This window comes from Patella vulgata, chromosome 9 (assembly GCF_932274485.2).
Source record: "Patella vulgata chromosome 9, xgPatVulg1.2, whole genome shotgun sequence".
Lineage (NCBI taxonomy): Eukaryota > Metazoa > Mollusca > Gastropoda > Patellidae > Patella > Patella vulgata.
In genome coordinates this window covers 16546724-16572836 of record NC_065887.2, presented here as the reverse complement: position 1 = coordinate 16572836, position 26113 = coordinate 16546724, and the positions used below count along the sequence as shown (strand labels likewise).

At 34.8% G+C, this 26113-nt stretch overlaps 2 long non-coding RNA genes across 3 annotated transcripts; both read left to right on the top strand.

The window, feature by feature from the left end:
• Positions 1-1379: 1379 nt before the first annotated feature.
• On the top strand, positions 1380-10765 carry LOC126807999 (uncharacterized). The gene is made up of 4 exons (XR_007674245.2): positions 1380-1539; positions 7634-7868; positions 9047-9186; positions 10626-10765. It is a non-coding gene; the product is annotated as an uncharacterized LOC126807999 (long non-coding RNA).
• Positions 10766-21992: 11227 nt separating this feature from the next.
• LOC126808000 (uncharacterized) lies at positions 21993-25629 on the top strand. 2 transcript variants are annotated; one of them, XR_007674248.2, is made up of 3 exons: positions 21993-22269; positions 22504-22581; positions 25310-25629. It is a non-coding gene; the product is annotated as an uncharacterized LOC126808000 (long non-coding RNA). The 2 variants fall into 2 exon arrangements; XR_007674247.2 differs by having other exon boundaries at positions 21993-22275.
• The last annotated feature ends 484 nt before the right edge of the window (positions 25630-26113 follow it).

Here is a 26113-nt window from a genome sequence, read left to right as displayed (position 1 = left end):
TCATATGTAGTTTGTAAATGACATATGGGATTAATTACATGTTTAATTAGATCACAGCCAGTTCGTGCCTTAACAGAAGAATATACAGAGTTGAAAAGTCAATATAATATGTTATCAAAAGAAGCTTAGGTCAATAAGTTCTATGCACCTAAATGATCGTTCAATTTGATGAAAGTTATAGAGTACTTTGTCACATATTCCATTATAGAGCGTTTACAAGGAAGGGTAAATGACAAATTTATTTGTATTCCAGGTTGGAGGGTAACAGATATAGAACATAATTTAATTGGTTTGCTTAATTATTAATCGTGTATTTATTTATTTATTTATGCATGTAGGTATCAACTGTATATTCGGTAAGCTAACGGAACAAAACGAATATAATCTCAAAAAATATTTAAGGAAGCTTGCAAATAAATTGACAATACAAGAAGAGGTTATCGTTTTTCTGCCTCGGGTTAAAACTAGCAATATGGCGTGTTAAATTCGGGACTATGGAAGTAAAAATATTTCTTTATTTATACCTTAACATTGTTTTGTATAGACTTGGCGTACCCAGAACTAACAACAACCTAGAAGGTTTCAACTCAAGATTGAATATCACACAGTCATACTAACCGCTATAGATCTATTGACATAATCCGAAATATTGAGAAGTGCGAACAATCTAAATATGGCCAATTAACCGGCACCACCAAAAAGACAAAGGGTATATAAGGAAACAGTTTACAAAAACAGCAGGTCCAACTTACTAATGACGGAAAGACAACAATTCATTATTTGGATGCTATAGGACATTTGTTGAAATTAGGACGAACTACTGTATTTGGACTACCAGTGCTATGTTGTGTTTCTATTTTCGTGTAAATTTCTATCTATATTACTTTTTAAGGAAAATTTAGTTTACCCGAACCCGAATTTTAAGTTTACCCGAACCCGAATGTCAATATTACCTGCAAATGGTAAATTTCAACATTAGTAATTTCTGCCGTTCTCCGTGGGTAGTCGTAACTTTCCGTCAATAAGCAATCCGTGCCGTCATTTTAGTCCGTCTGCACATAGAAATATACATGGAAATATATTATAGACTAGAATATGAGCAGAAGGACTAAAATGACGTCACAGATTGTTTATTTACGGAAAGTTACGACTACCCACGGAGAATGGCGGAAATTACTAATGTTGAAATTTACCTGTTGTTAACGATGAAAAAGATTTTTGTGAAACCAGCAGAGCTTTGTGATTAATGTACAAAATAAAATGATTAACCATTTGAATAGCTTGCTTTTGCTTAGTGTGCATGAATAAGGTTCAATTTTCTTCTAAGGGGTTAAAGATAAGTTTGAGTTAGGGTGTTTTTATTTATTGGTAACTTAGTGATTAGACCGCCCTTGTATACAACTATACTTAACACATCCAGGGCCCAGGACTTGCCAATTAGTGCCAAACTACAATTGCGATACGCAGTGGGTTTTAGCTTCAAAATATTTTCTATTTCTTATTTTCTGATTGGTCTTTTAAAAAATGTCGAAAGTACAGGTAAGTAGATTTTCTTTTATTATGATCAAATTTTTCGATAAAAGAAACTCTTGTGTGGTTGTCGTATATCTGACCGATTTGATTAAAGGTGTAATGGTGAATGTAATTCGCAGTCAGATATTTTTGTCTGCCTATTTAAGGGGTAAGAAGCATTATGGCTTTGGACATTCGCACGTTGGAAACGAAATTTGTTTTGTTTTTGTTGATTTCACAAGTTAGACAAAACTAATTATGCTATTTTTCGTAGACATCAGTTTATTCTTTCTGGCGGTCTTTTTTCCTACGATGTACTTAATTACAATAGTACATGTCTGTTTTTTGTTTGTTTTTTTTTTCAATTTTGAAATATACTTGAATGGAATGGCCTGGCTTGTGCCTGTAACCACAAGATCGATTATGTAATTGTTTTCTATCAACTATACTAAACCTGCGTATACGGGTTAGAAAATTTGAAATAAATTAACGAATGGTACCTGGGGAAACTAAATCGATGCCATAGAACCATAAAAATAGAGAGTTTGATCAACCATTCAAATTACCGGTAAATTGCTTTTTAGTTTACATATTCTTTATTCACGGGGATCGGAGCTGTCCGCCGTCTTCTCCAAGGGAGGGAAGGTTACCGTAGGAGCTAAGTTGTGTTTTAAAGCAGTGTAAACTACTCAAATGAGAAGTCATACGGTGTTCTCTATTCAAATCTAAAATATTCAAGAAAACTTGTCGAATCCATTTGGATTGAACTCAATTCAGAACCCCAATTTCACTGTGTCTTGAATATAGACCACCATCTTCGTGTGCAATCCGATTTGACGATTTTGAAACCAGTTTATATATCATATACACGGGACAATCTATTTATGTAGAGGATTTTAATATATAGAGAATCTCCTACAAGTTTTTTTATATCAAGAAATATCAACTCAAGTCGATAAAGTAAAACAAAAACCGAGGCATTATCGAGTTTTTTGGGGGGTTTTTTGGGGTTTTTTTACTTCATCGACGACGAATGTTAATATTTTTTGATATCATTTTTTGACAGCAAGTCACCCGTTGCAATGTCCTATATATTGACCCGGTGTTTCCTTTAAGGTCAAAGCCACTACGAAGCAAACATGTTTATGGTAATCGAGAACTTACTGTATCCAATATTACTGTATCCAAAAGGTAGTTCCTTTTTGAAAAAAAGTAGTTCCTTTTTGATAAAAAAAAGTAGTTCCTTTTTGATAAAAAAAAGTTGTTCCTTTTTAATTGACCAATCAAATTTAAGTAGATTCTGAAAGTTATCACACAAGCGATATCTACTGTAAAATGTGTTATTGGGTGATATAGATTATTCAGCTATTATTTCAAAACGATGGAAAACGTATCAATATGTAGGGAATACATAAATAATCACTACACCGCCACGTTGTTTTAAAAGTTCTATACACAAATACACCGGATAATATTGTAGAAATTAAAATTTCTCAATATGGTATTAGTGACTATTTTACTATTATTTTTGTCATTGACATTAGCTAGCCAAAAAAAAAATCACCCCCAAAAAACAAAAACTTGGAAATTCAATACAGATATACAAAAAAACAAAACAAAAACAAACGTGTAATTTCATGCGTACAAGTCGAGTCAATTGATGACCCGAATGCTGCCCTTGACACTTGCCATGCCCCGTAAAAGCGAAAAAGAGTAAAATATACTATCAACCCAGGTAATTTACTGGGATATAAGCAGAGCCTGAAAGTTCAGAGACTACATAAAAACTTCTAGAGGTGGGACCACTATAGAATACGGAGGATTAAAACCAAAACCCCCATGCCAAACTAATGCCAAACGAACCGATATTAATAATCAGTCTCTGTACTATATGGGGGCTGGAAGTAAATATGAGAACAACTGGTCAGGTTTCTAATAAGTTTAAAATTTAGTAAACGTAACTAAAGAACTGACTGTTTCATGGGTTTATAAATCTCTGGATTGTTAAGTTCCAAAAACTTTAGAAACACGTTACTAACTTATAAACAAACCTACCAGTTGCCTCACTATACTATTCAAAAAAAGTAGGGGATATTTGATTTTTAAGTGTTATTAAAGTCACCTAATGAAACTGACGAAGAAACAAATGACAAAATGAAATGAAGTTCACATTCATCGATTTATTCCAAATGATCATTAGACTAAGTAAGGCACAGACTGACCATTATAAGGGTAAAATGATACCCGGGGTCAAACAGCAAAGTTACCACAGCATCACAACCAAGTCAGTAACGGGTAAATCCTCCTCTGTTTGCCAAACAAGCATTGATCCGACGTGGCATACTCCTAATGAGACGTCTAAGTTCATTTTGGTCCAGATTGTCCCATTCCTGTTTCAACGCAGCAGCAAGTTCTTGGACATTGGCAGGACGTTGTTGACGTTGACGTAACCTCTGTCCAAGCATGTCCCAGACATGCTCGATGGGGGAGAGGTCGGGACTCAGTGCTGGCCAAGGTAATGTGGTGATGTTCTGTTGTTGGAGGTAACCTGTAACGATCCTGGCCCTGTGACATCTTGCGTTGTCATCCTGGAAGATGAAACGGCGGCCATGACGTCGTGCGAACGGCACAACATGGACTGCCAAGATGTTGTCCCGGTAGTACTGGCCTGTAACACGCCCTGCAACAACATGTAAAGCCGTTCTTCCAGCAACAGTGATGCCTCCCCACACCATAACAGAACCACCCCTAAATCGATCATGTCTGATGACGTTAACGTCTTGGAAGCGCTCGTTTCGACGACGCCACACCCTCCTACGTCTGTCCAAAAAATCAACAGTGAACTTTAACTCATCTGAAAACATCACATTGCTCCAGCGTCGATTATCCCAGTGTTGACGATCCCTACACCAACGACGTCTTGCCTGAATGTGATGATCTCTCAAACAAGGGATCACGCGAGGACGTCGGGCGCGAAGGTGAGCCCTATGCAGTCGATTCCGAATCGTCTGGCCACTCACTCTCACACCAGTGTCTGTTTGAAGACGAGCGCTGATCTGATTTGCTGTGATGACACGATTTTTCAAGGCCAAGGTACGGATAAATCGATCCTGGGCTTGAGTTGTCGCCCTTGGTCGACCTGAGCGTGGTCTGTCCTGTACAGATTGTGTATCACGGTATCTGGACCATAGCCTGCTTATGACAGACTGAGAAACATTCATCGTCCGCGCCACAACCGCCTGTGTTGTGCCGATCTGTAGCATGCCAAGGGCACGTAACCTTTCATTTTGGGTAAGCCGACGCATATCAAAATTTGTTTTCTGGTCACTAAAACAATTAAACTGATGTTTCCACCCTGGAATTCAATGCCACAATGACTGTAACATTCAAAGTCAGAGTCGTGCAAATCTTGGGTTGGACCCCCATGATGATCCCAAGCATCACATGCATTCCATGCGGTAGCTATTGGTGCGTTTGGGCGTCACATGTAACTGGAAATGTTTCTTCTGTTAGGTTCTATAGTGACTTTTTTCGTAGTCATTTGCATATTTTAGTATTATGCCCCCAAAATCAAATATCCCCTACTTTTTTTGAATAGTATATTATTATATTGTTTAGTCGATTATTACTAGAACAATTATTATAATACTTAAATATGCAAATTTCAATAAAGCCTTTTCGGATGAAAATGTACAATATATAAGAATATATACGAAAGAGCAATCTAAAAACATCTGGGGATATTTCGTGATATACAGAATAAAACCAACAATGGCCCTTATCCAAATAGTATTAAAGATGGTAAAACAAATGTGATGAATGATTACTTCACTATTGCTATGTTGTATTGCTATGTGCTCATACTTTTGTTATAGTTATTGACAAACACTTCTCCCTTTAACTTGTTATTGCATTTTACCTTATTTTGTTTATAAATTATTATATTCTTCCTTTATAGTACATGTACATATGCTTTTAGGTTAGGAAGGACTTATTAATCCAAACTTCTTGCTTTAAAATACTATTGCATTTCAAATATTTGTATTCCTCCCTAATATTACATGTTTATATATTTAGGGTGAACTTATATTGCAAACTAAATAAGTTGCCTCATTAAATAATTTTTATTATTATTATTATTATTATTATAACCTGCCTCGCGTAGGACATCCATCATGTGGTAACATGGAAGCCAAAGAACAAACACAGCGTCGCTTTCCCAGTAGTTTGAATACATGAGGCTATGTATGCGAGTTCGTGAAAGAAAGTAGGACGTTAAACTCCGTTCATTTCATAATAATATACGTCATAAAACAGACATAAAAGACTAAATAATTTGACACCACGTGACATCTATATCTTATATTTGAATATGAAATGATATGTACTATATAACTCCGAACACAATGTATGAAAGAAAGAGAAGTGTCGAGTAAAAATCTGTTTTTAATAATATATTGGCTACATGTGTGAGGATTATTTAGCATAATAATTTCAAAAGAGCCGTTACCAAGCAACAGGCAACCAACAACTACCCCAAGTATAATCTCTTTTATATATAGACGATATTGAGTTCAATATTAAAATGGGCTATCATTGAACATTTTTTTATGTAACTGTCAAATATAAATAGTGTGACGAAAGTTGGTATTGTATATGGGTTGTATACAACAGAAATGTAATGAAATGAAATGAAATGGGGTTTAACGTCCTACTGTTCTGCTCCGAAGAAATGGAATGAATAGAGTTCTGTAATAACTGGACTAATGAAGACATGTAGTATGCTATAGATTGGATTTTTTGTCCACAAAGCGGTGCTACGGCAAACTCCTATTTCGAATTTCAACATTCAATGGTTCTTTTAAGTACACGTCAACGTGCACACGAGACCATTGTTTTTCGTCCCATCCCATCAAGGTGTTCCTTGTAAGCCCCCACCCACTCCCGTCATGCACTTCTGACAAGGGGAAGCCACGCAGGAAAATCTCGAAGAACTTTACCGAGATCGAACCGGAGACCTAATGATTAGCGAGCCAGTGCCTTAATCACTTAGCCCCCGTTGCAGACGAGCACCAAAAAATAAGTGTCCTTAAAAGCAGGTTCGAAGACCATAATTAAATCAGACCCCGTGTAATGACCAGCTAAAATTATTCATAGTCTCAAATTACTCAATAACCATCAACCGGTGAGTCTGACGTTGCCATCTTTTCTCTTTGAATCATTACACACATTAATTCGTTCATTATGTTGCAAGTGTAATGCTATTCTTAAATTGTCAAAAAATGACACTTGAAGTATCTGGAAATATAATATTTTCGGTAGTTTGGATATTATGTTTACAATTAATGATTGTGTTTACTTTAGGATATAAATTGGAAAAGTAATTTAATTTAACAAAAAAGAAAGGTTTTCTGGAAATAATATAATACAAATCAGACAGATGGTAAAGCCACTCTCTGTGAAACCAAAATTCTGAAAATCGCTTTAGAATAATTTAATATCGGGAAGCGGTTACCATGTCTACAAATATGTCCAGATGCTTAGAACAAGGATTAGTGTTATCTGCTTAATTCCTCGAGAAATATGTCTGGTTTTCCAGAATCAACGCATGCTACTACTGAAATAACCTAGCAAACAATTCCTCGGGATAACTTCCAGGGTCAAGCCCCTTTCTCGCGAAGCCCTTTTCGCTGCACTTTATCAGCGACAAAATTTATTTGACTATTTATGACGATAACGATACAACGAGCCACCCCAAGCCCCTACAAGAATCTGGTTTGCCCCGTGGATTGAAAACAGTAACCAGGGGCATATTCGGGAATTTGAGCAGCGGGGGTTTCAAAGTAGAGTAAACGAGAATAGTTAAAATCAGAAGCTTTGAGATATTTCTGCTCATTTAGGTGCACATACATGTATATGATTAGAGTGGAGTGAGACCAGAACGGCGGCAATGTGCTTCGCACGTTTGTTTGTTCGACGTTATTTCGAGCATGGGATGGTCCGGACACTCCCTCTGGACAAACGCCTGGTGGTGGCCGTTGTGTTAGATGCAGATAACCCGGGTTTCTAGAACTGTATGTGACTCTTGTCTTTACCCTTTCACTTTCATTGTTTTCAACAGCAAAGTCGAGCAAATCAGCAACAACCACAAGGTTATGGTCAACAACAACAAGGTTATGGTCAACAACAAGGTTATGACCAACAACAACAACAAGGTTATGGTCAACAACAGTATGGTTTTCAACAACAACCCACGCATAATACAACTGTAGTTATTCAACAACCAGGGGTACAAGTAAAGGGCAAGAGATCATGGAAAAATGGATTATGTGGCTGCTGTAATGATATACCTATCTGTAAGATTAATATTTATTTTATTTAAATGCACCATCAAACTATAGCTACATGTATGTCAGTAGCCCATTTCTTTCTTATCCGTTGGTGAGTTGTGTCAGTGGCCCATTTAATTCATTAAACGTTGGTCAGTTGTGTCAATGGTAAATGCAAAGGGGGGGGGGGGCACACACAAACAAATATACAAGACAAGTCTACGGACAAGTCACAGTATACAGGCATCATAAACAACAAATGTACACATCAGATCAAGTGGTTAAAGCGTATATGCTTTAGATCAGTGGTGAACCCCATTTACTTTACGAGCGTACATCCCAAGCGTCAATTTGTTCACACACGAATTCAGATGCGCCACGCAACTCTTGTACCCCTGTCTACTTCTTGTAAAAATATGTCGGTTCTCAACCTTTTTTTGCCAACGGCACAGTTTGAGACACATGATAAAATAGCGGCACACCTGGCTAAATATATGTGAGAAAAATTGAATTTTGCAAAATAAAATGATAAGTCAGACGGAATACAACCGTAAACACAAACTAGTCATAGACTTACAAAATGACTCAAACTAAATAAAGAAAAACACAGCCATGAACTCCAGTGAATACTCAATTAGGATCACGTGGTTTTTCGCATTTTCTTAGTGAGCCGTGCAAAATTTCGCGGCACACTTAGGAAGATCTCGCGGCACACCTGTGTGCCGCGGCACACTGGTTGAGAACCACTGCTTTAGATCATAATGGATGTCATTTAGTCAAATGGTCTAAACGATATATGGTTTGCCACTGAACCGACTGCCGTGTTTTTAAAATAGAAAAACTGAACAATGTGTTGGTCCAGGTGTCTCAGAGCTTCCGATTTGATAATTTCCCCAGACCTCACCCCAAACTTGACGTTGTCTCCACCCAGGACACTTCCATGTAGTCCCAAAATGACCTAGTTTGAATCGAGTGAACAATAAATCTCTCGCCATATGTTAAAATTCATCCATATATAGTTCAAGGAAAGTAAGATTGTCTAAAACAATACTGCAGGTGTTTGATGAACGAGACCTTTTGGATATAGCTTACACTCTTCCACCCCGCCACCAAGTGTAACTACATTAAGGCGGGTGGGGTGGAGCTGAAGGTTCGATGTTTGTTAATAATTCCAACATTAAAAAGTAGGCTACGTCTTATTTTAGGCTGTATGGTCACATTTTGTGGACAATGTTACGGCTGTTATCTGATGACCCAAGCTGATGAATCTTGTTGTACGGCTTTCTGCTGCCCTGGTTATCTTTTACCGCTCCGATCTTACGTCAGAGGACGTCTTGGAATAGAGGTAAATATACTTTATCACATTATGCAAGACTGTGTAACCAAATGTTATTTTCGTTCCGTTTTTAATTAAAGTCCTACTACATCATTTGCATTTTTCTCTAAAATATCAATTTTCTTACAACTTAATCCCGCTAATATGAAAAGCCATGGGGTTTATAACGTCTAACTGCTCTGCTCCAACTGGGCTAATGAATACGCCATACGGTGTGCTATGAGGGAAATTTTACACGGACAGTATTGTAGTATTGGTTCTTTAACGTCTGCTTCCACATAGCTGATATTAAAGACAAGACCTAGGAGAGCCGAAGCTTTTTCCTGTGTTTTTAGAATACGATTTTGCAGTCTTTCTATTTAAAGCCTTTGGCCATGAATTGGTATTAGTGGGAATTGGGAAGTTCTTCGCTTTATATAATAAAAAACATATAGTTTGGTAGTGGATCTTTGTGGTTTTGTTTTTAGGTGCCAGGCCCGTCTTATCGTAAACCCCCCTTACTTCACTAGCCTACTGTCTATTTAGCGGATTCAGTGTTTAGATGCTGGATGGCGGAGATGCAAACGGATTAAAAGACGAAAAATGGCGAATCGAGACTACGTCTCGCATAAAAAGTACCGCTGTTACGACAATCAAAAATCTTGTCAACACTTCAAACAGTGATATTTTGTTCAAAATAAATTAATTTTTAGATATAGCCATTTTGTATTATCTGTTCTTTATCTAAATCTTACATATTACATCATTAATAAATTAATTTAATTATGGATAATCGAGACATTGTTTATTATCGTAGCAACGGTAAGAATTTCAATTGACACTATATTATTCTTCAAACGGCCATAACTTCGCTCAGAATGAGCTAATTTGACTGAAATTTTCTTTGTATTCCCTTTTCATTATATTTTGTTTAAATTATTATAGCGAGAAGTGTCAGCTCCTTATCGAAATCTTACATAATGCATCTTTAAAGTTTAATTAAAACACAAAATCAAAATACCAACGCTAGATAATCTCCCGTTTGGATTAAATTGGATTTAAAACAGGCCTTAATTTGATGTTCGCGAACAACAAAATCGGGACAGGCTTATTACATAGCGAGCAGCTTAGGTCAATGAAATTTCAATTCAACATATTTTTGTAAATACTGAACGGAATTGAAAGTATTCCCAGGGTGAGTGTTAGATTGGATCGAGAATACTTCTGATAAGTTTCCATTAGACATGGGCCTACGATTTTTTTTAGTCCTCCTAATTCCTATCCTTTAAACCATGACGGGTCCTTCTAGCAAGTTTCTAATTTGTCTGAGATATCACCTTCGGTGGAAGCAGCCATTAACCCTCACTTATATCCCGCTAAAATAATATCGACGACTTGGTTCCAGGGCGTTTTTTTACCGATCATATTGATTCTTTTGTATTAAATGGTTATTTCATGACTTTTTTCAGGGCAACATTATGAGCGATTTCTGTCATTTGGCCTGTTGTTATCAATGTGTTATGTGTCAGTTAGGCCAGGAATTGCAGTCAAGCAGGGCATCCGGAGAATGGCAGATGTCTTAAACAATTCTATCATTAAACTTTCATTGGAGAAGATAACAGTATCTTAATATTAATCAATAGATTGCACTTTTCAGACAAATGTTGAAGTACCATATAATAATTATTATAGTCTTTCTAATGTATTAGGCTGCACACGTTGTTTTAAAGTACTTTTAGATTATGAAACTTTACTCTATTTTCATTAACAGAGAACTATACCATCAATAGGTTTTCTTGAACACTATATTCAAAATTAATTTTTAATTTTGTAAATTAATTTTTAATTTTGTAAATTAATTTTTAATTTTGTAAATTAATTTTTAATTTTGTAAATTAATTTTTAATTTTGTAAATTAATTTTTAATTTTGTAAATTAATTTTTAATTTTGTAAATTAATTTTTTATTTTTTCAAAACTTATTTTTAATTTTTTTAAATTAATTTTTAATTTTTTTAAATTAATTTTTAATTTTTTTAAATTAATTTTTAATTTTGTAAATTAACTTTTAATTTTGTAAATTAATTTTTAATTTTGTAAATTAATTTTTAATTTTGTAAATTAATTTTTAATTTTGTAAATTAATTCTTATTTATGTTAATTAATTCTTAATTTCGTAAATTGATTTTTAATTTCGTAAATTTTTAATGTTGTTAATCTATTTTTATTTTTATTAATCAATTTTGTTAATAATTTTTATTTTTGTAAATTAATTTACAATTTTGTTAATTGATTTATATTTTTGTTTATTAATTTTTAACTTTGTTAACTAATTTACAGTTTTGTAAATTAATTTACAGTTTTGTAAATTAATTTACAGTTTTAATTAATTTACAGTTTTGTAAACTAACAGATTGGGAGTGATGAAATTTAGTGTATAGTTTCACTACCAGGTACTTCAAAACCTTGACTTTATGCTTCTAAGTGCAGATAATCAGTTTGGTTGCTCAATACTTTTGAAAAAGATAAATTAATCAATATGTTGCATCTATTTATTTTGGGATTTTTGCGGGGACATCAGCCTCACTGTTGGCTTGTTAAGGCTGTGATTTATGACATAATATATATCCGAGAAAAAACATAAATTAATTATTTTCTTCCTAAAGATACACACCTTCTATTATTGTGTATTCAAATACATATTGTTTACTTTTTTCTTGGATTAACATGGGTGTAATTTCTCGCCAGGTGCCCTTCCGCGTGTTGGGGTTGGTTGGTGGAATGGTCTAACGTGGCGTGGTTTTGATCCCACACAAACTTGCATGTATATGTGACAAGGAGTATGATCGGATATCCAACCTCGTGGGTTTTCTCCGTGTATCCTGGTTTCCTCCCACTGTTAAAGACCCCTACGTGTAAGCGCATGATTCAAATAGAAATGTTTCCATATGTTAGTCTTGAAATGTGATGAATGGACTTTTTTTTTCTCGATCGCTCTCCGCTCTTGGGGACAAAAAGAGTAGTGTTAAGATGAACTGGAGGATATTGGGTGGTCTGCTTCCAAATAAACTTGAATATCATAGTTATTTCCCTTTGCCGACGTGTGTTCAAAAAGCTTTCAGATGTTTCTCAGTTTAAAAACTTCATGTCACAATCTCACAACATGGGCTTATTATTCTGTTGTAAATATAGTGATCAATTAATATGTGAAAGAATTTTATGAATCCAGTTTACGTATGCTAGAAAACCTGCCAGGAATATATGATCAGAGTGGGATATTTCAGTAGACAATTTTTGAATTGGGTCGGAATAACAAAAAACCCTAGTTCCTGATCACTCATCTTAGTTCTAGTTATAAATGACAGCTAAATGACAACACATCACGCTATTGACTATTTTGGAATACTCCTTTATTTAAACTATACTAATAATGAAACCCGTCAAAAAGTAAATAGTGGTAGTGGTGGGGGTCCTCTAGACACGTACCTGCGCTGGTTCGCTAACTAGTGTTTGATCCAGGAATTTTTCTCTCCAGATTTCTTCCGCCTTGGAGATTCATTCAGTCGGATTAAATACAAGCAATTCAATAGATTTTAATGAAGTTGGCGTAGGCTTGTTTGACCATATTCCGTTTATATCGTAAAATGCAGAATGGTCGTCGAGTGTTCAGCGGAATGGAGATCATTTTTATACGCCCATATTTTTATGTGGACGTATATTGTCGTTTTGTATTATCTGTTCTTTATCTAAATCTTACATATTACATCATTAATAAATTAATTTAATTATGGATAATCGAGACATTGTTTATTATCGTAGCAACGGTAAGAATTTCAATTGACACTATATTATTCTTCAAACGGCCATAACTTCGCTCAGAATGAGCTAATTTGACTGAAATTTTCTTTGTATTCCCTTTTCATTATATTTTGTTTAAATTATTATAGCGAGAAGTGTCAGCTCCTTATCGAAATCTTACATAATGCATCTTTAAAGTTTAATTAAAACACAAAATCAAAATACCAACGCTAGATAATCTCCCGTTTGGATTAAATTGGATTTAAAACAGGCCTTAATTTGATGTTCGCGAACAACAAAATCGGGACAGGCTTATTACATAGCGAGCAGCTTAGGTCAATGAAATTTCAATTCAACATATTTTTGTAAATACTGAACGGAATTGAAAGTATTCCCAGGGTGAGTGTTAGATTGGATCGAGAATACTTCTGATAAGTTTCCATTAGACATGGGCCTACGATTTTTTTTAGTCCTCCTAATTCCTATCCTTTAAACCATGACGGGTCCTTCTAGCAAGTTTCTAATTTGTCTGAGATATCACCTTCGGTGGAAGCAGCCATTAACCCTCACTTATATCCCGCTAAAATAATATCGACGACTTGGTTCCAGGGCGTTTTTTTACCGATCATATTGATTCTTTTGTATTAAATGGTTATTTCATGACTTTTTTCAGGGCAACATTATGAGCGATTTCTGTCATTTGGCCTGTTGTTATCAATGTGTTATGTGTCAGTTAGGCCAGGAATTGCAGTCAAGCAGGGCATCCGGAGAATGGCAGATGTCTTAAACAATTCTATCATTAAACTTTCATTGGAGAAGATAACAGTATCTTAATATTAATCAATAGATTGCACTTTTCAGACAAATGTTGAAGTACCATATAATAATTATTATAGTCTTTCTAATGTATTAGGCTGCACACGTTGTTTTAAAGTACTTTTAGATTATGAAACTTTACTCTATTTTCATTAACAGAGAACTATACCATCAATAGGTTTTCTTGAACACTATATTCAAAATTAATTTTTAATTTTGTAAATTAATTTTTAATTTTGTAAATTAATTTTTAATTTTGTAAATTAATTTTTAATTTTGTAAATTAATTTTTAATTTTGTAAATTAATTTTTAATTTTGTAAATTAATTTTTTATTTTTTCAAAACTTATTTTTAATTTTTTTAAATTAATTTTTAATTTTTTTAAATTAATTTTTAATTTTTTTAAATTAATTTTTAATTTTGTAAATTAACTTTTAATTTTGTAAATTAATTTTTAATTTTGTAAATTAATTTTTAATTTTGTAAATTAATTTTTAATTTTGTAAATTAATTCTTATTTATGTTAATTAATTCTTAATTTCGTAAATTGATTTTTAATTTCGTAAATTTTTAATGTTGTTAATCTATTTTTATTTTTATTAATCAATTTTGTTAATAATTTTTATTTTTGTAAATTAATTTACAATTTTGTTAATTGATTTATATTTTTGTTTATTAATTTTTAACTTTGTTAACTAATTTACAGTTTTGTAAATTAATTTACAGTTTTGTAAATTAATTTACAGTTTTAATTAATTTACAGTTTTGTAAACTAACAGATTGGGAGTGATGAAATTTAGTGTATAGTTTCACTACCAGGTACTTCAAAACCTTGACTTTATGCTTCTAAGTGCAGATAATCAGTTTGGTTGCTCAATACTTTTGAAAAAGATAAATTAATCAATATGTTGCATCTATTTATTTTGGGATTTTTGCGGGGACATCAGCCTCACTGTTGGCTTGTTAAGGCTGTGATTTATGACATAATATATATCCGAGAAAAAACATAAATTAATTATTTTCTTCCTAAAGATACACACCTTCTATTATTGTGTATTCAAATACATATTGTTTACTTTTTTCTTGGATTAACATGGGTGTAATTTCTCGCCAGGTGCCCTTCCGCGTGTTGGGGTTGGTTGGTGGAATGGTCTAACGTGGCGTGGTTTTGATCCCACACAAACTTGCATGTATATGTGACAAGGAGTATGATCGGATATCCAACCTCGTGGGTTTTCTCCGTGTATCCTGGTTTCCTCCCACTGTTAAAGACCCCTACGTGTAAGCGCATGATTCAAATAGAAATGTTTCCATATGTTAGTCTTGAAATGTGATGAATGGACTTTTTTTTTCTCGATCGCTCTCCGCTCTTGGGGACAAAAAGAGTAGTGTTAAGATGAACTGGAGGATATTGGGTGGTCTGCTTCCAAATAAACTTGAATATCATAGTTATTTCCCTTTGCCGACGTGTGTTCAAAAAGCTTTCAGATGTTTCTCAGTTTAAAAACTTCATGTCACAATCTCACAACATGGGCTTATTATTCTGTTGTAAATATAGTGATCAATTAATATGTGAAAGAATTTTATGAATCCAGTTTACGTATGCTAGAAAACCTGCCAGGAATATATGATCAGAGTGGGATATTTCAGTAGACAATTTTTGAATTGGGTCGGAATAACAAAAAACCCTAGTTCCTGATCACTCATCTTAGTTCTAGTTATAAATGACAGCTAAATGACAACACATCACGCTATTGACTATTTTGGAATACTCCTTTATTTAAACTATACTAATAATGAAACCCGTCAAAAAGTAAATAGTGGTAGTGGTGGGGGTCCTCTAGACACGTACCTGCGCTGGTTCGCTAACTAGTGTTTGATCCAGGAATTTTTCTCTCCAGATTTCTTCCGCCTTGGAGATTCATTCAGTCGGATTAAATACAAGCAATTCAATAGATTTTAATGAAGTTGGCGTAGGCTTGTTTGACCATATTCCGTTTATATCGTAAAATGCAGAATGGTCGTCGAGTGTTCAGCGGAATGGAGATCATTTTTATACGCCCATATTTTTATGTGGACGTATATTGTCGTTGCCCCTGTCCGTCCGTCCGTCCGTCCCCAATTGTTTGTGAACACTCTACAGGTCACAATTTTTATCCGATTTCAATGAAACTTGAAATATGGGTTTATCACCCTAAGATCTCGGTTCCTGTCGATATTGGCATGTATCGGACTGTAACTTCATGGCCCTTGATTGTACGAAAAATCATGTTTTTTACTTGTGAACACTGTAGAGGTCACAATTTTTATCCAATTTGGTTTAAACTTGAAATGTATGTTTATAACCCACATATCTTGGTTGCTGTTGATATTCGCGCATATCGGACCATAACTACCTGAATTATGGCCCCTGATTGTACGAAAAATCGCGTTTTTAGCTTGTGGACGTCATAGAGGTCACAATTTTTATCCGATTTAAAAAAAAACGTTTGAATAATATCACCGTTACACCCCAAGGATGGTTGAATTCGAATTTCATGAAAATCAGACCAAAACTGCTGGACAAAATGGCTACCCCTCGTACGCAAATAGTGTAAACATCTGGTAAATCAAAGTTGTGGACCCTCTAGAGGTCACAATTTTGATCCGATTTTGATGAAACTTGACATGCAAGTTTATAACCCAAAGATATCGGTTCCTTTCAATATTCGCACATATCGGATCGTAACTTCCTGAATTATAGCCTGTGATTGTACGCAATTTCGCGATTTTGGCTTGTGGTCCCTCTAGAGGTCACAATTATTATTCGATTTTAAAAAAAAAACGTTCGAATATATCACCGTTAACACCATAATGTTTGTTGAGTTCGAATTTCGTAAAAATCAGGCCAAAACTGCCTGACAAAATGACCGCCCCTTGTTCGCAAATAGTGTAAACATCTGGTAAATGAAGGTTGTGGACCCTCTAGAGGTCACAATTTTGATCCGATTTCGACGAAACTTAAAATACTTGTTTATAACCCAAAGATATTGGTTCCTTTCGATATTCGCGCATATCGGATCTTAACTACCTTAATTATGGCCCTTGATTGAACAAAAAATCACGTTTTTAGCCTGTGGTCCCTGTAGAGGTCACAATTTTTATCCGATTTAAAAAAAAACGTGTCAATATATCACCATTACACACTAAGATCTTGGTTCCTTAACTTAACTTCCTGGATTATGGCCCATGATTGTTCGAAAAATCGCATTTTTAGCTTGCAGATTCTCTAGAGGTCACAATTTTTTTTCCGATTTTAAAAACCGTTTAAATACATCACCATTCCACCATTTTGAAGGTTGAATTCGTATTTCGGGAAAATCGAAATGAATTTGCCCGACAAAATGGCCGCTCTTTGTACGCAAATTGTGTAGAAGTGTGTAATACGAAGGTTGTGGACCCTTTAGAGGTCACAATTTTTTTCCGATTTTGATGAAACTTAAAACATATCTTTATATCCCAAAGATCTCTGACCCTTTTGATATTTGCACATGTCAGGCCATAACTTTATGGATTATTGCCCCTGATTGTACAAAAAATCATATTTGTTTTTAGCTGTTCTCTATCCATCTCTTGCAAAATGTGGGCGTATCCTCTCTGGCAGCCGCTGGTTGGAATGTGAAAATGGATTGGAATTTGGGTTAACGTCCTACTTTTATGCACTAACTGGGCTAATGAAGATTTGCATATGCATTTGATATAATGACAATTTTGCCTGGACAGCGGTACTACAGCGTACACTTTTTTTCAGTTCCAACGGGCAATAGTTATTTGACCCGGCAAGAGTTAGCCTGCAGTTTAAGGACGTTAAACCCCGATTCATTTTATTTTATTTCTTTTTATGTTTGACATAATATTGCGGTGAGCGAATATTTAAAAACTTGAACTGTATTGCATGGCAATAACATGACGGTAAGTACTTCAGTAAATTAAATGAACTTAATGGGATGAAGATTGGCCTAAATATGTAGAGATCTTGTAATTTATATATTTATCAAAGTCCAACCAAATAATCAACATTAGCCATTGTCTCATTTTGTTGGCATGTTGATGACCTAGAATCTAGACATATATATATAAAAATAAGGCCACAAGCATTGACCCCTATTTAACCCGTTTCTTACCTTGTCATGTGCTTTTCGGTCACTCTTAAAGTAATAAAGACAACCATGGATACCTTTCATTAAGTTTATTAATTGCCTCGTTTCAATGACGGTAACATAACATATTACATTTGATATAGCGCACATTATACTGCCACGCATTCAATGGCGCTTCACAAAGTCTTACACAAACGTTAAAGGGCCAATGATCCCGATAATATTTTGGAGAATAAAAATGTTTCATTTTGTGTTAAAATCCCTTAAAATCCTCTACCTAAGAGCCGAGCAACTAACTCCATATTTTTCATACGTTTTCAAACAACTTAAACCCGCCAGTCTTCATCTGGAAATGGAAACCAGTGTCCAAACTGTATTATATGGTGTCTGGATAAAACCAGACTTTTATTTTATAAAATAAATGTGTAGGTGAAATTTACCCTTCGTTATGAAGTACAGCACACGGGTCATTCACTGTATAGACCTCTAAAGAAACGGGAATCGATTATCAGGTCGCTCAACGAAAAAATTGACCCGAAATCTTAAAAGGGTTACGTGTCCGGATAAGCATTTTTGACTTTCACGTCCAAACGACTCAATATTTTGAGCTGAAATTTTGAGACAAGGTAAATACAACATTTCTCTATATTTAGGTGCTTAAATTTCATATGTACTCGGACTTTTTTATGGAAAAACTATGATTTGAGTTTCTTTTTAAAATCCGGTACAGTTTGAGATTGTTTTACCCTTTCTTGAAGCGTAGTCCAGAGCAGCGGTCCTACTCTCGCCGTTATCATAAAGTAACGATACGTGATTTGCATTTTCTCTGAAAATCGCTTAATCCATACAAATAATAATATGTATTAAGGTTGATTATTTAACTTTTAATTAGGAAAATAAAATATAAATATCAACGCTAGATAATCTCATAGCTTGGATTCAGTCTGATTAAATAGGCCCATCAATTCGCTAATAATATCATGACGTCAAGACTTGTTTACTGGTGATTACCCTTATAGCTTAGATGGCAAAATGGCGGAAAATGAATAAAATGGAATGGGGTTTAACGTTCTACGGTTTTGCTCCGACTGGGCTAATGAAGACGAATATACGCCATACATTATGCTATGAAGGAAATTTTACCCGGACAGTGGCACTACGGCTAAGGTTTTTATTTTATCTTTTAAGTGCACGCTAATGTGTACACGGGACCCTGGTTTATCGACCTACCCTGTACCCCGACGACTACACGCTGACCTTTGCCAGGCCCTCCGTCATGCACCACGCCGGACCTCCAGATTAGCGAGCGAACGTGTCACTGACCTACCATGCCCCCCCCCCCACACACACACACACACACACCAACACACACACAAAATGGAGGAAATGGCTTCCTATATCGTTTAGGTCACGCTCGGGGACTTTAAAATTTGAACTAAGCCATAAACACAGTTCTGAATAAAAATGACATTTTTGAAAATAAACACTTTGTTGACGTATGTTTATGACAGAATATAGAAGGAAAAATCGGAGTACAGTTAAAAGTTATTGCTGTCAATGTAAACGTATATATTAAAACTGAAACGTATTTATGGTTTCCTGTAATTTAAGTTTCAATGGTTCGCTACAGGTTTAAAACAATAAAAAGATGACAAAAGTATTTCCGTGATAAATCATAAATGATATTGTAACTATGTTTGTGTAAAATGACAATAAGCGTACTTCATTTTACAATGTGAATTACTTGTTAAATTAACTACAGGGTGTTACAATTTAATGTCCTTAACAAACGACACGGTGAACAACAGACTTCTTCGGTCGTTAAATATAACTATGTCGTGAAATGATTGTAACAATTTGAACAAACCGGCCTAAATGTTATCCTTTAAAACAGAAAATGTATTCGATGTAACAACCTCTCTGTTTCGAAATGAGAAATGGAATGTGGTTTAACCAAGACGCGTTAATGACGTAATTTTGGTGAAGTCATCGACGCCATGGTTAAACCAAAACAGGGCTAGATCTATTTCTTAAGGCCAACTCGATTTTTCGTCAAGGTTGCTGAGATGTAAATAAGATTAAGGCATGTGATTGTTGGCGATATTCTAGGTACAGGGTTAGGGTTGGGAGTAGAGCTAGCTCTGTTAACATCTCGTGACCTTTGACCAAACTTGAAGCTGGCCTTACTAAATAGGTCTAACCCATAAAACAAGTCTCTTTAAGTATTTTGACACTATGCCGGGCTGTTCCGGGTAGACGCATACTGTGAAAAAAAAATATTTCTTGTGAAAAACATCAGATAAGAATATGAGGTCACCGTTTGACATGACTTGTGAAATATGTCTAGCCTTGTTCTTCGAGTCCCTTGCTACAATTCGCGCTGAAACGCATTATGGTACTCGATTCGTGTACCAATGGTAAACTGATAATTTTGTTTTAAATATTGGATATCAGAAGCCCATGTTTTCTCGGTAAGATCTAAACATCAATGTTGATTTAAATTGACAAATAATTATTGTTTTCAATGTCGAAGATTGTGGATGATATTGAGTTAAAGACTTAGCTACTATAATTTTTATAAGGAATTTGAGATAATAGCACCTATTTTCCCATATTCAGTTCAATCCTTTCCTATGAAACTGTAAAAAAATGAGTTGTTAAAATTAGTTAAGGTAAACAAACAAAGTGCCACACAAACAATTAGAATACATCGTGTGTAACCATAATTTTGACCTAATGCCTTCCCATAATTACTTGATATGTAAACCATCGTCCGGTCTTAAAACAATTAACAAACCACCTATAAAAGATGACAGGCACAGTTTCCCTATTTTTTAACCTCACCGTAGATAATTATTACGCACGTTTTCCATTCGTTACCTATTTAAAACCGTGGGAATATGTTTTATTTTAACCCGAATTAAGGCGTTATTGCCTCAAATTCTTTAAAGTAGCACCAAACATACAGGTTTACATATTTTATCAAATTAAAAGGCGAAACCTAAAACAAACGAAAATGGGTCTAAAATACGTGAACAGTCCAAATTGAGCGACAGTCAGTCACACCTGCTTAGTCCTTTTACACGTTTATATTTTTATGTCGTTTTAATTACTTTTGCATTGTCTTGTAGGATATGATTTTTCTTTATTCATTACAAATGGTGTCTGAAACCATAGAATACACGACACGTGTACTGATTTTAAAATGTTCATTATGTCTTAAATAATATTGTAGACAATAGCAACTAATAAAAAAGAATGATTAGACACTAAAACCTACAAAGATAAAAAAGATAAAATATTATGTAAATATAGGATAAAACCCGATACATGTATATAAATATTAATATATTAGTCCGCCAATTAGCTCCTCTTGGAAACAGATACGAAATTTGTTGACCGACATTTACGATTTGAGCCGAAGCACGAATAATTATTTATTCCGCTTCCATGAAAATGTTTATTTAGTCTTTTTGTGTGTATGAAAGATTTAAAACTGATTAGAACCGCATAACAAATCGTACACTCATTTTCAGGGTTTTTTTTTATCTAAACCAAAATGGGCGGATGGAAGATAAAAATAGAGAAGGAACTACAACGGAGCTACAACTATAGACGGATGTAAAAACACGAATTCTTTGATCTTAAAATGTTTTCAGGTGTTCTAGGAACAGGTTTAACATCATCGCCGCCATCTTGGAATTACAAGTTAATCAGTCGATGCGCAATTGTCCAAGAAACAATCATGTCACGTTTCGTGTCTAGCGTAACCTACTTGAATTGGCGGGTCTTGAGGCTTTGTGCGAAGCGTGGCGCCCCCAATACGAAGAACGACAAGATGGGTAGCGCTTGAATGTTAAATTTCCTACTTCCTTTTCAGTGTGTAGAAAGTTTATAACCTAATTTCTATGAAGATTACGTGTAAAATTAAAACAGTGTAAGGCTCCTGAAATAGACCGTTCTTCTGATAAAACAATGGCCTATTAATTAAATTTAAAGAAGGCTATATGCAAAAGCATATACTATGAAAACTATACAATATCATATACAAAAAAACAAAACAACACAAAACAATTTTATATTTATATGGAAAATAATCACTGGTTTATACACATATTACACGACGTTTCGGCAAGCATTCTCTTGTCGTTTTCAAGTACAAATTTGTTATATGTGTACAAACCAGTGATTGTTTCCATAATTTGTGTGTTGTGTTTTTGTTTATCGCCAAATGCCACTCAAAGATCGTATAACATATTCGTGTTCTAAAATGGTCCATTAATAACTGGAAACGGATACGGCACTTATAGTTTATAACCTGGAAACGGATTCGGCTAACCTGGAAACTGAAGATCAAAAGGTGAAGGTACAATATTTATACCGATATATATATACTGATCAGCACTATTTCTTAATCACTAAAAAGTTGAATAACATGATATGCGGTAACATTAAACGTCGGCAGTGACAGCGTTATCAGCTGACTTACATTATTAATATAAGTATCTAATGTGTGAAAGGCTTATGCATTTAAATAACGCCCATTCAACAAATACTCTATTTAAACTTTTTCTATTGTACACTTCCCTAAAAGAAAAGGTGGTTATTGGATTAGATGTACATCAAGACTGAGACTGAGTCAACAAGAAATTAAGAAACATGGAGAATTCCGGTAAACAAATAATTTCTTTTTTTCATAACAGATACTTTATTAAGACAGATATGTCCATTGTAGATAATTAATAAATAAATTAAAGCCACTAATTGTCAAATGCATTTTTCTGACGATATCCAATTTTTCATTGTTTCAACGACATTTAGTAACTGGATGAGAATAACACACGAAACAATTATATGGAATACAAGTTACTTGAATGATTTATTTCTTCTTTACTTGATAAAGACGAGAGAATCCTCGTTGAAACCTCGCTAGAAATAAATCTTTCAAGTAACTTGTATTCCATATAATTGTGTCATGTGTTATCTAATTTTTCACGCTAAAATTATAAAAAAAATTAAACATACATTATGCAAGAGCCAAATCTACCTATTGCAGGTCTTTCTTTAGACCAGAAATGTTATCTAAATTATTAATTAGACATTAATTAATCTATCAAGTCCATAATCAACTCTTGGTGTCATCGCTATATATATAGTCTGCGATATTTATTAAATTAGGTTCCGATTTGCTGTTCGACTTCCATTCATGATTTAATCATGAAATGGATAATCGAGACTATGTTTTTTTATCATACCGACTTTAGTAGTGATGATCGAGGCTAGGCCGAAAATTCAAGCCTAAAATCTCGGTTCAGAATGGATTAATTTGACTGAAATTGTCAGCACATTCCCTTTACATTATCTAGTGTTTAACTATAGCGAGAACTGCCAGCTCTTTATCTAAACTCCCATAACGTATCTTTAAGCAAAGGACAAATAAAAGCACAACAGAAATTGTCTGATATATTACAGAGATTCACTGCGCGTGACAATATCTAATATTTCACCATTTGATCCACACTAAAATGAAGGCTACTCAAATCAGTTATTTAACATTTTATTTAGAAAACAAAATCAATTCAACTGTGGATAATCTTCCGGCTTGGATTCAATCGAATTAAAAATAGACCTATCAATAGATTTTAGCAAATATTATATGTTGCGCTATGCTTGTTTTGACTGTATACTATTTATATTGCCAATTCGTTATATCTTCATAAATACCAAACATAACTGAACCCTTCATAGACTCATATCCCTATTGAGTTTCTATAATATTGTAGTTTGAAAAGGAATAATAGTTCCCCAAATGACGGTTATAGCCAAGTCCTGTCTATTTCCAACATTACAATTTTAAGAAGAAGAATGTCAAATAATATGAGGAAATAGAAAATGTATCTATTTTAACTAGGATGTAGATTTTAGAATATTTTAAGATTTATTTGTTGTCGTCAATAGAGAGGTATATGGAAATTAAAAAGGGTTAAAGCGAGAAACACATATTTCACAACACAGTGTCCCTTGAAATCTAGTATGTTCTGCCACAGCCGGGATAGTGGAGACGGACGTAGGCCATGCAGTCATACGAAACTTACGCTGTCTGCTTAGTTATGATTCATAACAATTCAGAAGAGCCACGGTGGCAAAGTGGGTGAAACGCTGATCGATCCCGGTGTTGGCCGCAAAAGTTCATCGGGATTTTCCGGCCTGGTTTCCCCTTGTCAGTGGCGCAGGACGGAGGGCCTGACAAGGACAGATGTCTAGTCGTTCGGATGGGATGAAAAACCGAGGTCACGTGTACGCATTGGCGTGCACGTAAAAGATCGCTTGGCAGTTGGAATTCGATATAAGAGTAGGCCATAGTGCCGCTGCCCGGGCAAAATTTCCCTGTATGGCGTCTTCATTAGCCCAGTTGGAGCAGAACAGTAGGACGTTAAACTTCATTTAATTTCATAACAATTCATTCCAGCTAGGGCAAATTAAAAGACTATAATATATATTACCGGATGCTGCCTTTCATAGTCCTTTATTCCTACACCGTGTGCGTTTAAAGATGCATTGGCACTTGACAATCGCGACTATCTTGTCAAATAAACTTCAACTGTCATAACTTCGCTCAGAATAAAGTAATGTGACTGACATTTTCAATATTTTCATTTCCCATTGTCTATTTTTGAACTATTATAGCAAGAATGGCCAGCTTTAAATCTTACATAATGCACCTTTAAACACCGACGCGGAACAACATTATTGATATAGTCTACAATATTTCAAAACCTGTAGACATTAAAGAAGGAAAACATTAATAACACCAGAACTTAAGGTCCGTGAATACTAAGCGCGAACGGGAACGTGACGATCGCATTTAATTAATTAGCTACTATTTGAATGAAATCGTTTATACTAACGGCGAACGTGAACCGCAGGGATTGTCTCCAGAGAGAGTTTTACAGAACAGTTCGCGTCTTGATGACAAATTATCTTCGTTGAAGTATTAGAAAATTAACCTATTTTGTGTTCCACTGTCGTATGGGCGCCCCATGAGTGTTTTTCGGGGAATCCAATACTTTTCTAGTATGATTGTGTTTCCCTACTTTCCATATACACCAATTTTGCCATCCTTTTTATTGGAAATAATTACCCTATAAATACTTTCATGGGAATGCATCTTTAAATTTCAAATAGGACAGGTAAATAAGCCAAATATAGATGTAATCATATAGCTCTTGCCTCATCACTAATTAAAATAATACAGTAGATAACCCAATTCATTTTATCCCATTTTTTTATGTTTATACCAATTCAATAGTCTACTTTATTTTATCCAAAATCAATTAGGTTTACCTCCTTTAAATTTAGAGCCATTATGATATTTATGCATATTTTATTTTATATTTTAGTATTTTCCGATATGAAGAAGGACAAGTACTTAACCAAGAAAGACAGATCTACACCATTGGATCAGGCCATGCTCTTTGCTACATTCGATCTCCACCGAGCTGTAGAAAATAAACCTTTTGTGCAGACCATGATCATGAAAACCATAACCCGCCCAGCCTACGCCACTTACCTTTCACAGCTGTATTTTATATACAAGGCTATGGAAGAGGTGGGTGAACATTGCCAAAATGATCCATTCGTTAAGCCCCTGTATTTTCCCACCGAGCTAAACCGAGAAAAGGCTTTGATCGAAGATCTTGTTTACTTCTATGGAGATAAATGGGAGTCCAAAATAAAATGCACACCGGCTACGACGAGATACATTGAAAGGATCGCCTACCTGGGTGAGAGCAATCCCGCTATGCTAATACCTCATAACTTTGTGCGATATTTCGGTGATCTATCTGGGGGTCAGGTGTTGAAATACAAAATGAGAAAAAGTCTTAAGCTTAACGACGAAGACAAGGGTGTCCAGTTCTATATATTTGAGAATGTCGTGGATGGTAACAAATTCATGCAGTTCTACACGAGCCGACTGAACGCCTTGGAACTGTCTAACGCCATGTATGATGAAATGTTGGAAGAAGCCAGAAATGCATTTCAGCTGAACATGGATTTATTTGAAGATTTGGAGAAACTTTATCCTTGTATTAAAAACAAACAACTTGATCAAGTGAAGAAGCTGATCACAACTATTCGACATTCACAAAAAACTTGGACAATTTCTGCCATTTTATTTACTTTGGCATTGATTACGAAAGTCT